Source organism: Pleurodeles waltl, chromosome 3_1 (assembly GCF_031143425.1).
Source record: "Pleurodeles waltl isolate 20211129_DDA chromosome 3_1, aPleWal1.hap1.20221129, whole genome shotgun sequence".
In the NCBI taxonomy this organism is placed as follows: Eukaryota; Metazoa; Chordata; class Amphibia; order Caudata; family Salamandridae; genus Pleurodeles; species Pleurodeles waltl.
In genome coordinates this window covers 1,820,155,870-1,820,169,118 of record NC_090440.1, presented here as the reverse complement: position 1 = coordinate 1,820,169,118, position 13,249 = coordinate 1,820,155,870, and positions in this window count along the sequence as shown.

The following is a 13,249-nucleotide window of genomic DNA, read 5'->3' as shown; positions in this document are numbered from 1 at the left end:
ATGACTGAAAGGTCCTGGTGTGATGTTCCATTGATTCATTGATAACAATGACTAATGTTTATTGAGTTTTGTGTATCAATCATTTGGGATACCATCAATAACCTAGCTAGGATACTCCATGCGAATCAAAAAGTTAATTGACCTATGCACGTCCCCTTGTAAGTTTACTTATTAAGGACCAGGTGTGCTAACAACTGTCAACGTTTTGAACCTTAATTGGAAAAACATTCACTGGTCCTCTTGAGGACAGGCATATCAAAATATTACCTAATTAGACAGTAGAAGACTATGGGCCTCATCACGGGTTTGGCGGAGGGGGTTAATCTATCACAAATATGACAGATATCCCATCCACCGTATTACAAGTTCCATAGGAGGTAAGGAAACCTGTAATATGGCGGGGTATATCTGTAACATTTATGATGGAGTAATCCCCTCTGTCAAACTCGTAAGGAGGCCCTATGTATTAGGGTTTTCAATCCACTGCTGTTAATGGCAAAAGTGAGTCAAACATTTTTTAGGAGGATATGTACAGGTCTGGTTTATAAAAAAATACATAGGAGATTGCAGAAACATAAAGGAAACATCCTAAAAATATAATTACAATCAGAAGTAGGGGCAGAGAATTATATGACAATCATTTCATCTAGCCTTGGTAGAAAATTCTGAAGCTATAGTGTTCGGTATGAATATTCCAAAGATAGAAGGATGCCAATAAATTATTAATACAAAATAGTAGGATACGCTGAGCTGTCCATTTGAGAAAGCAACTATATTCGTTGCAGTCTACTCAATCTATAAATCAGAACACAGTATACTACTATTTGTACAGTCACAGAACACACTCTGGCATTCAGTAACTTGCCATCCTGGTGTGGCACACAACGACAAAGAGACCTGACAGGGCACCTGAAGCTGCCTACGTGTCTCAGATTGAACAAAACAACAGCTATGTTATTGCTCAATTTCTGCAGAAATTAGAAAATAGCTCCCCAGTATGGAGGCAGGTAAAACAACTAGACTGCAGACCTCATGCATAGATGACTCAATAGTTTAATTTCAAACTTCATGCACAGATGGGAGAATAATGTTTATATGCCTTGATATAGATCAGTGAATTAAAGATCATTTACTGAAAATGCTTCCTCCAATGTATGCAGAAATGGAGTTAGATTGGTAAATTAGCCACGCAAAAATGAATACACATTCCCCAAAATTTGTGTGACAGGATTTAAATCAAGGAATATGTCTGCTTTAATTCATGCAGTTTCTCCAATGTTTGTGTAATTGAAGTTAGAAAGATAAATCAGCCCTCTGAATGTATGCACTTTTCTCATTTATTTAATGCCTGGAGATAAAATAGTAAATTGAAACCCCTATTAATTAATTCATTTTCTCCACGTTTTGTTGCTCTGAAGTCAGCATAGTAAATAAACCTCAGAAATATCAACAAGCTTTCAACAATATTTGTGGGAATGTAGTTAGACACTATGGTCCTCATTACGAGGCTGGAGGTCATGAGATCGCTAGCCCCGCCGCGGTAAGGACCGCTACATTAAGAGTTGTGGGGCTTGGCAGACTCGAAGCTTCCACAACCACGCTTGGCCCACCGTTGCAGTCGCATCACCGCGGCCGGAGTGGAGCACCTCCATCCCGTCGGCATGCCTCAGCCTGCCGGCCTGATTACTCGGCTGCAAATTTCCAAGGCTTTCCGTGGCGGTCACCCCACCATGAAAACCCTGGCAGTCACACACCCAGTGACAGGAATCTCCATTCCTGTCGCTGGCACACATATGCAAACATGTCCCCACATATTCAGACATCCCCCCTACCAATGCGCACACTCACAAACACCCCCTACCCCTTCATGCATGCATGCATTCACATACACTCCCATTCAGCATACGCATACATGCACTCAGACACCCCCACTTACTCACATTCATCAACACAGACACCCCCGCTCACTCACAATCATCCACACAGACACCCCCATACACACACACATACAAGCACACATTCACTTGCATACATGCATGCATTCACCACCTCCCTCCGCAGACATGAACACACACCCACACACAGGGACACCCACTTACCTTCTCTGTCGAGGACGACATCCCAGAGGGGATGGGTTCTGGAGGTCTTGCATCGCCAACACCACCACGCCAGCAGGAATCCACCAAGCTTGTAATATGGCAGACGGAGTCCTGTTGCTGTGGCGATGCTGATGATGCACCCACCTCTGCACCACAGACCGCCAGCATGAATGCTAGTGACTTTCCACCACAAAGATGGCAGACGGCTGCCAGCGGTCTGGTGGCGGGATTGGCTTCGGTGGTCAGGGAAATTGACCACCAAAGTCAAAATGAGGGCCTATATTTGTCTTATTGAATTTGTGCACATTCCTACTTAGGAAAATAGACCTAGAATTATAAGTCTGCCACCCAAATATGCACATTAAATGGAAACAAATATCACATTCATTTATTCTCTTCCCTCAGTGTTTGTGGGGCTAGATATAAATAATAAATTAACTCATTACATTTTCCCCAACCTAGCTGCTTTGATGCATGTTTTGACTGTACCCTATAATTACTGTCTATCTGTAGTTATTTAGAGTGTAATTTGAAGTTAGAAATTATTTCCCCATTTAATTGTTGCAAGTATTTATACACATTTACAATTATGAGTTCAATTTAAAATTATTTAATTAATCAAGCACATTTTAAGATACAAAATACTGTAATATTACATCATTGTAACTGCAATACATTCGACATTGTAAAATTGTATAGTGTAAGAACAAATACTACCTAACAGAGGTATTTTCATAATTTCTTTTAAACATTATCTTAATTGTTTACTGAAATTATTACACTTAAAACATTACTAGTAGAAAATGGGAAAAGTAAGAACATTTGTTAGTCCCTTTAATTTTCCATGGAAAAAAATACACACATTAGGAGCCATCTTTAGTACATATTTCTTCCCTATATAATTAAGAAATTAGATTTTACATAGCTTTTTTCAATGAACACATTGTTAGATTAATTTAATAAAGTATTTTTTTTTAATGTACATGTTGCAGTATCTACAACTACTGTATTTTTTATTAAGACATTTTAGTTTTTGTATACATTATATATTGTTATTAAAATAGATCACACTTCTAGTTTTTTAAATAAAAAATAACATTTATTTTCATATTGAAGTCAATTTATTTTAGTCTTTTTGGCATTTCAATTGAAATCACTTTATTTTTTATTTCTTATGGTGTTGTGTTTGCATAATTATCATGCCCCTGTTCAGAGAGGAGTGTACGCAGTATCCAGTTTCTCTGGATCACGTAAGGTAAATTCATTTTATAAATAATCCATGAACAGACTTTGGGAATACTTTATTTTAGTTATATTTCAATTAGGTTTTTTTGTTTAATGTTAATTTTGCTGTTATTTGAAATAATATTTAGTGAGATTGATAATGTATGTAATTGAATATATGTAGGAATGTTGTATCATAGCCTTAATGTGTTTGTTGTGTTTATAATGCACTGAAGAGAGCATAGTGATTTTTTGTCAAATTAGTTTATGATTAAGAGGTGTTTTTAGTGGAGGGAATGGAACAAATTATACTTATTAGAGGCATATATTAAAATGGGCTTCTTTTGAAATTGTGCCAAATGGGTATTTTGTAAGGCTTTAAAAAAGTCATGTTGTGGATAATTGCCCTGTCCACAGAATTCTTGGAATGTTAGGGTTTTATAAATCCAATTCATGTTTTGTGGAATATCAATGGGTTTTATATAGCTGTTTTCATTTTATATTGTTTACATTATGTCATAATTTTTTAATTCATATTAATACGATTTTCTGTGGCTTTGTGGATTATTTAGATTCAATCCTTGTTGCAACCTTGTTTTTACAAATATTGATCTTGTCACAGCATGACAAAGTAAATAGGTTTACCTTGTATATTGATGTGATAATCTCTTGAGAAAGCTAATATGCCTGCCTTTTTCAGATATATTGATGTGGCGGCCACCTGACAAAGCCAATAGGCCTGCCCTGTATATTGTAAGACTGGATGTAATTTAAATTTCTGTTATTTTGTGTTACTCTTTGATGCTGAAAAACTGATAATTATGTGATTACTCCCATTATATGAGACTGCAAAAATGCAGTTAACAAACTAAGCAGCCGTTCGTTATAATTTTTCTAATCATTCTATTTCTTAGCACAAAATGCATCTTGCATCCATTTTGGGAAAAAAGGATGCATTTTGCGCTGGGCAAATAGTACATACTGCTGACAGTAGGTTGGACGAAAATCCTACCCCCTGGGCACATGTAGAGCTATTTCTTAGTGCAAAATGTATTTTTGCATCAATTTTAATGCAAGGGGTCATCCTGCACTAAGAAAGTAGCACTAAATGCTGGAAGTTAGTTGAAGGAAAACCTACCCCAAGAGCACATTTAGCAGCTCCTCCACTATCTATTCATATTCTGTTGCATTTACCTCTATTTCTTTGCACAAAATGCATTCTCACACTAATTTTGTACTCTAGGAAGCATTTGTTTGCTAAGAAATAGCACTAAACACAGAATTACTCCTCTCACATAATTAATCATAATCTTGTAGAATTTTTCAGTAATATCTTGTGAATAACCTACACTGAATTATGCAAGTTACCCCCACCTCTAGTATATTGATAGGTTCTTCCCTGACAAAGCCAATAGGCTTTCATTCACATATTGATGTGGTAGTCATTTGACAAAGTTAATAGGCTTGCCTTGAATATTGATGTAGTCACCCGTCAATAAAGCTAATACGACTGCCTTTTACATATTGATGTAATAACCACTTAACAACATCAGTAGGCATGCAATATTTGAAATGACTACCTCTTTACATTGTTGTGAGTGGTCTCATTGGTTAGCAGTGCACAAGAAGGGAGGTAGCGGCCTCCAGTGGGATTGATTTCAGGATCTGACCACCACAGCATGTGATGTTATAGCTAGATATGGTACTAAGATCATACTTTACATTTTAAAAAAAACCTAGAAATTTACTGAAAAAAGCAAAGGTTGAAGTCATGTTATAGTTAGAGGTGGTAATAATTTGTTACTTTTAAGTTTACAAAAGGCCTAGAAATTCACTGAAAAAAGAAAAAAATAATGTAAGGTTATAGCTAGATCTGTTGATAATATCTAACTTTATATTAAAGAAAAACCTTAGAAATTCACTGAAAAAGGTTAAATTGAGGTCGTAGCTAGGTGGAAATGTCCGTTAAAAGGTACCATTTAAAACTGACTGAATACCATTAGTTATAGTTTCCTGAGCTATTAGAACTTGTGCCTCTGCCATGCCTGCTCACTACTTAACATATGACATCATTTAATGATACCATTGATGACATCACTGATGACATGTCAAATTACATCATTGATGTCATTGTTCTGATATCAGTGATATCAGACATCTATAGGCATTTAAAATGTTTGATGAATTTGGGCTCACAACTTGTCTCTCCCACAGGCCTGGCAGCAAACGGACCCCTGGGGGTATGGGCACCCAAGGATGGATACAAAAGCTTGGCTGAGAGGACGATGTCCAGTAGTTTGTACCAAGATAGCCGCACTGCTATTGTTGAACCCTACACAAGATTTAGCACTAGATGCCCTATGATTATTTTGTACACTATGTGCAATGAGGACAGACCCTCCACTCCCTGAGCGAGCGGCTCTACACACTGGCCCAGAGGCTGGCTATCAAAGGCCAACCAAGACTCCATAGTATTGCAGTATTGTTACGGTTTGGTGGAGGGATTTTGACTTAGAGGTGCTCAATCATAATTCCACAGATAGTAACATAGACCTCTGGCTCTTCGGCATAGCACATACTTTGGTTCCTCTCATATTGAGTCAGATTACTATTGCGAAAACACATCATCAGTAGGGAAAAAACTGACCTTCCTCACGATGGTCTAGCTGCCATTCCCTATTAGTGGGTGAATAATCAGGTGCTTGATGAGTTCTGTTTCATAATGATAAGAAGAGCTGACATCAAAGGATCAAAATGCAACGTCACTATGAATGCTTTGTTGCCACAAGCCAATTATCTTTGGGGTACCTTTCCTAACACCTCCTGCTTGAAATCTAAACAAGTCAGGAAGAATGTGAGGCCCTGCTTTCACAGCCTGTATTCATACTGAAAATCAAGTTCAAGTGAAATTTTGAGGTTCTGCTCCATTTAGGTTTTCTAACCTCCCTGAGGTCTCTTTAGACACCAGCATTATCATTTGACAGATGTACCACCCCTGTCCAACTCCTTACCTGCAATTTCCCCAGAGCAGTTTGCGCCCAGTGGGTGCCAGGCACTTAGAGGCAGAAATGAGAATGCCACAGTGCTCACCTCCTACCTCACCAGGTAAGATAGGAAACAATGAGTAGTGATATATCACTAGGTGCCTTAGGACATCTCACTTATCCTACACCTCTCATGTCTCTTCACAGTGCCTGACTAGAAACAAACTCAACAGGGTTCTTCTTTCCCCTTTGTTTCTGCCATGTCCATTCCCTTGGCTGTAGTTTCACTGAATAGTACTTAGGGGACAATGGGAATTTCATTGATCCATTTATGCACATCACTAATTACATGATGAAGTATTTGACTTAAGGGAGTCATAGTGATCCCTGCCGTTTTTCTCAGCTTTATTAAATTTCCTCACTTTGACATTCAGAACAATGGGCTGAAATCACATTACGTCAACACCCACTTCAAGCCTTCGTGATTCGTTGCTTTAATTAAACAGTTGCATTGCCCTAGTCTGCACCAGTTCTTAAGCAGCTGTTAGGCATCGACTGAGGCAGAATGCTGGCACAAGGCCTGATGAGGGGTATAGGGAGCAGCAACCACCACAACTGGGGAGATTCATGGGAAGGGCCCAGTTCAAATCCAGATTCACTGTCGCCCTGAAGAGGGATGCTTCGTCCAGCCGTGGTGTGCATCCAATCCCACTTCCCACCCCAACTCCACCAACCCAGCCCGTAGAGCAAATCTTTATCCTGAAATTATAGATCTTACTTGACAACTTCCCTGCATTGTACCAACATGCCAGAGGCTGTTCACCTTAGGGACCTGCGGATAGATAGGTATGATTCAGTGTAAGATTTGTAACATCTCTCCCAAATTTTCAAAGGCCATTGAGAGCTCACTGGATGTGGTCAAAACTACAATGATTTTTTAGGCTAAGCACCCTCTATTGGTGTGAACCCATTCCAGGATGGCCTGCTTGCTTTTCACAAAGGAAAGATAATTTACCCTGGAGCTCTCACCAATTTCTCCAGGATAGTTTGTGTCCCAATACTGGACGGCGCAAGAGTGCCCATCTCCGCTACTACAGGTTGGGAGATCTGTGCCTGACTCCATTTTGATTGGCGAGGGCAACAGAGGCCTTCGCCTGGCCCTTCCGAATAGCACTCACTCACCTCTTACTACTGACTGATCATTATTCAATTGCTGATCATATAGAAACCTTCTCCGATGAGACCATCAATGTTTTCTCTTGAGTATCTGCTATTACAAACAAGATCTGCTTCTGCAGCAGCTCTACCAAGGCCCATGTCCAAAGCTTCTGTGTGCACAGCAGCAACCCTCTTACTCATTGTGGGTTAGCCCCTGCAGGGCTGAGCCCCTGCACCTATGTACCAGCTGTGTGTACTTACACAAGCATGGCTTAATTATTGAAACACGCATATGTTGCTGGCATGATCAACAGATAGAAGCACCTGCTGGATGGGAGTAGAGGACATGTGGCTGTCCTGGACTGACCTTCACACCCCTCAGGAGCCTATTTTGGGAGATTCTGCATGCTTGAAGGAGGCTGATGGACAGTCACACAAATACCAGCAGGTCAATGTTGCTCTGCGACAATAGAAGGGAGACGTGGGCCTAGATGCAGCATAAGCAAAACACAAGAGTGTTTTGTTCTAGCCTGGGTAACTATGACTTCCCCACAGAGTGGTTGTTTCAAGATTTTGTGGAAATGCACTTGATGGAAAAGGGCAACGGAGCATCTGGGACTCGCGCCACCCGACCCATCCACTCTGGTCAAACCACTTCACAAGCTATCAGGCTGCTTGGCTTTTGCTTTGTTTAGTGGCCATGACAAAAGGCAGACCCTTAAGTTGAACATTCCAGAAAGGATAGAATCTCTTTACTAGAAACAACAGCCGAGTCTGGCCAACCAGTTCAATCCTAAGTAAACCAAGTGTGCCTTCGGACAGGGTTATAAGGCAGCTTTTGACTCAGGCCCCTGGGAAACTCAGGTGGGCCAGCCAGTGCCCTTGCAGCACCTGGGGAGAAGGTCCAGAGTTCAAGGGGGGGTCCCTCATACCTTCTCCCTAATAATCCAGAGGAAATTTACTTGACTTACTTGTAATCCATGCACACAGAGTGAAAGGGGAGCCCTCAGAGTGAACACATCTGACCTCCTGGAGCCCTGGCTGGGCTTGGGGAGAAAAATAAGCCTCCATCAGGACTTCCAGAACACAGTACAATGCTGACTAATCTGCTCCCAGCAGGCCTATCCCATAAGTGACAACTTCATCTTAACTGTAAAAGGTGTGCTTTCCCACCAAGTGATGATACGGCTAAGCTCTGTTCAATGCACTAACGATGAATGTGAAAGGTAGGTTATTGTAGCCCTGAAAACATTATTCAATGTGTAAACGACATAGACATATTGTTGGCTATTTCTTCCTCCCCACCACCCTTGTTTTCCTGAGAAAAATGTATTATCACAGAATTGTATATAACATGGGTTATTGCCACCATTACTTACAACTTGTTAATGCTATGTAGTATAAATTTACCTGTAGAAATAATTTTTACTGTGTTAACCAATTCATGGTTACACAGGGGGTCATTACAACATTGGCGGTAAATGCTGCTTACTGCCGTGCAGAAGACCGCCAATACATCGCCGCGGCCGCGGAATTCCGCCACAACTATTATGACACACATCTCGGAATCCGCCGAAATCCAGACACCCACACAAGTCCGCCACACCAAAGGTCAGTGATAAACTGGCGAAAACAAAACCTCCACCGTCACGCCAACAGAAACACGCCCATGCTATTATGACCCACGAATCCACGCGGCGGTCTTTCAAATGCGGTATTCCATTGGCGGTACACACCGCTGCGCTCAAAATACACACACACATCTCCAAAACACCGCCACATTTGACAATTCGAAATACACACACCTGATACACATACAAACAACACTCCCAAACACCCAACACAATATAAAACACACACCCACATCACCCACAAACCCCTACGACCAAAAATCAGAGACGAAGGTGACAGAGAGAGAGCACAGCAATAGAGAACCCCACCACACAGAGGCACAAAACACCATCACCCACACAACATCCATGCACAAAATTCCACACACCACTACACATCACCACACTCATCACCACATACACCACCCCACACATCACCTACACCACCCCATGGCACACCAAAGACACCCCAGGTTTTCAGAGGAGGAGCTCAGGGTCATGGTGGAGGAAATCGTACGGGTAGAACCACAGCTATTTGGATCACAGGTGCAGCACACCTCTATAGCCAGGAAGATGGAGCTATGGCGAAGTATCGTCGACAGGGTCAACGCAGTGGGACAGCACCCAAGAAATCGTGAGGACATCAGGAAGAGGTGTAATGACCTACGGGGGAAGGTGCGTTCAGTGGTCTCCAGGCACAACATCGTGATTCAGTGGACTGGCAGCGGACCCCCACTTCCTCCCCCACAACTAACAACATGGGAGGAGCAGGTCTTGACCATTATGCATCCTGAGGGCCTCGGAGGAGTCGGTGGAAGAGTGGACACTGGTAAGTCAAATCTTAACTATCATATCCCCCACCCTACCTGCATGCTATCACACACCCCACCCTCACCCCCTCCCCTATCACTCCAACTCCTCACTAATGTACTTATAACACAAACCACCCATCCCAACACCAAGCCCTGCATGACACAACTAAGCATGGACACCCATCACTAAAGCATGCCCACTGCACATACCCATAACACCCCCGAACCATCATCACACAAGCCCCCACACAGGAATGCTTGCACTGGGATACACGCACACCCACCCATTGCACACCAAGACACACACAGATGCAATAATCATGCTTTTATACCCCTGCAGGACCACTACCTATCATCACCAGACAGGAGGGTCCAGAAATCTCCACTCCACCCCCAGAAGAGGCCCACAGTGATGACAGCAGCTCTGGCCAACTGGATCCAGATGACCAGCCCGGACCATCGTGGGCCTCAGGACAGTCGGTTCCCCTTGCACAGGCACAGCCCAACACTGACCTTCCACCCTCTGGTAACACCAGCACAGCACCCACCCAGCGGGCCCATACCTCCGTACCCAGGACACGTCAGTCAGCGGTGTGTCCACCACTACAGGGAACCCAGGATAACCCACCACCCCAACAACAACAAGGACCTGGAGCCAGTGGTAGTGGGCACACGGTCCAGGGGACAGAGGCACAGGAATACAGGGGAACTGGGAGGGCTACCGTGCGACAGGGGGCGGACAGGCCAAGGGAACCTACTCTCCAGGAGGCCCTCTCCTCCATCATGGGAGCATACCACCACTCCAAGGAGACGATGTCAACGGTCCTGGCCAAGTTTCAGGAGACCCAGCGCATGCAGAACGAACTGTGTTTGGGGTTCAGGGAGGAGCTCAGAACCATCAGCTCCGCCCTGGGCACCATCGTAGGGGTGCAGAAGGACATACAAAAGACCATGAGGGACACCATGGCACTCCAAGGGGCCCCTGACACTAGCATGGATGATGAACTGCCCACCACCTCTGCCGGCGCTAGTGGACAGGACGCCCCGCCACAGGACCACCACACCAGCACCCCACCACCCCCTGCAGATGGAGAACCACCCCACAAGCGGCCCCTGAGATCCAGCAACAGGACAGAGCAAGATGGCAAGACCCCAGCCAGGAAATGAGACCACCCTGATTGTCCTTCCACTGTCCCACTTTGTTGCCCTGTCCAGATTGGAACTGCCCCAGCTCCACTTCCTATGCCCATATGGGCAATGCACCTGTGAGACTAATAGACTGGGCTCTGCCATGGATATTCCTCCACCATCACCCATCACCATTTTGCCACCCCCTCCAATAATTAGCACTTCAATAAAAACCCTTGAACCACAAAACAATCTGGAGTCAGCCTGTGATTTTGAAAATGTGTATTAGCTATGACAGTGACAAAATCCATTCTCAGTAGTAATGCCAACATACCTATGTCACACATCACAAGTCCATGAAGGATGCAAGCAGATGACACACGTTGGTAACCACACCTGTGAAACCGTAATGGAAATGTATCACTCAGTTAGCAGATACTACTTCAAATTGACAGACAGGATAGAGGTAGAAGTGTGAAAGTGAATGTAATAGTAAAAAAATTGTTCTCACCTGTGTGTCACTGGAAATATTGCTGTATGACAGAGTCCCTGTTATCAATGTCTTCTTCCTCTGCTTCCTCCTCATCACTGTTCACAGGCTCCACAGCTGCCACAACACTGTCATCTGGACCATCCTCCTGCAGAAAAGGCACCTGGCGTCACAAAGCAAGATTGTGAAGCATCGAGCAGGCGATGATGATCTGGCACACATTCCTTGGTGAGTAGAATAGGGAACCACCTGTCATATGGAGGCACCTGAACCTGGCCTTAAGGAGGTCGAAGGTGCGTTCGATCACCCTCCTAGTCCGCCCATCGGCCTCATTGTAGCGTTCCTCTGCCCTGGTCCTGGGATTCCTCACTGGGGTCAATAGCCATGACAGGTTGGGGTAACCAGAGTCCCCTAATAGCCACACACGGTGCCTCTGGAGTTGACCCATCGCATACGGGATGCTGCTATACTGCAGGATGTAGGCGTCATGCACTGAGCCAGGGAACATAGCATTTACCTGCGAGATGTACTGGTCTGCCAAACATACCATCTGTACATTCATCGAATGATAACTCTTCCGGTTCCTGTACACCTGTTCACTCTTGTGGGGGGGGGACCAAAGCCACATGGGTCCCATCAATGGCACCTATGATGTTAGGGAAATGTCCCAGGGCATAGAAGTCACCTTTAACTGTAGCCAAATCCTCCACCTGAGGGAAAACGATGTAGCTCCTCATGTGTTTCAGCAGGGCAGACAACACTCTGGACAACACGTTGGAAAACATAGGCTGGGACATCCCTGATGCCATGGCCACTGTTGTCTGAAATGACCCACTTGCTAGGAAATGGAGCACTGATAGCACCTGCACTTCAGGGGAGATTCCTGTGGGATGGCGGATTGGTGACATCAGGTCAGGCTCCAACTGGGTACACAGTTCCTGGATTGTGGCACGGTCAAACCTGTATGTGATGATTAAATGTCGCTCCTCCATTGTCGACAGGTCCACCAGCGGTCGGTACACCGGAGGATTCTGCCATCTCCTCACATGTCCCAGCTGACGGTGCCTAGGAAGGACAACAGCGACCACAGAGTCAACAAATTCAGAGGTATGTACCCACAGCTACACAGAACACGACACTAAATACAATATCCTTCCTGTATGTGTGTTGCGTGTAGGCCTAGGTATGTGTGACGCAGTTATAAATGAAGCCATGTGGGCCCCTAAAATGGCGGCTGCCTGACCTCTAAAGTGGGACAATGGGATGTGAGGTAACTGCGCTGGCGTTGTGCACCGTCGCGGTAGGCGGTCAAAGAACGCGGCGCAAAGCTGCATTGGTTAACATTGGACCCTGTGGGTCCCAGGAGCCAATGACGAAGTGCGCCGGCGGTGATGATACCACCACGCCGCGGACATCACCACCTCGGACGTGACTGCCATTTTCTATCTGTTCAATCACTCGATACCTGATCTTCGACAGGAGAGGACCTACACTGCAAGTTCTGCTGTGACCTCGGTCTGGAAGAGACAATGGCTGGTGCGTCTGGGGAAAGGGCCCCTGCCTTCACTGCACAGGAGTTGGAGAGGCTCGTGGACGGGTTCCTCCCCCAGTACACGATACTCTATGGTCCACCAGACCAACAGGTAAGTACATAGGGAGCACGTTGTATGGGCTATGCCTGGGTGGAGAGGGCTGGATGTCAGTAGGAAGGGGGCAGAGCCCTGCGAGCATGTAGAAGTGTGAT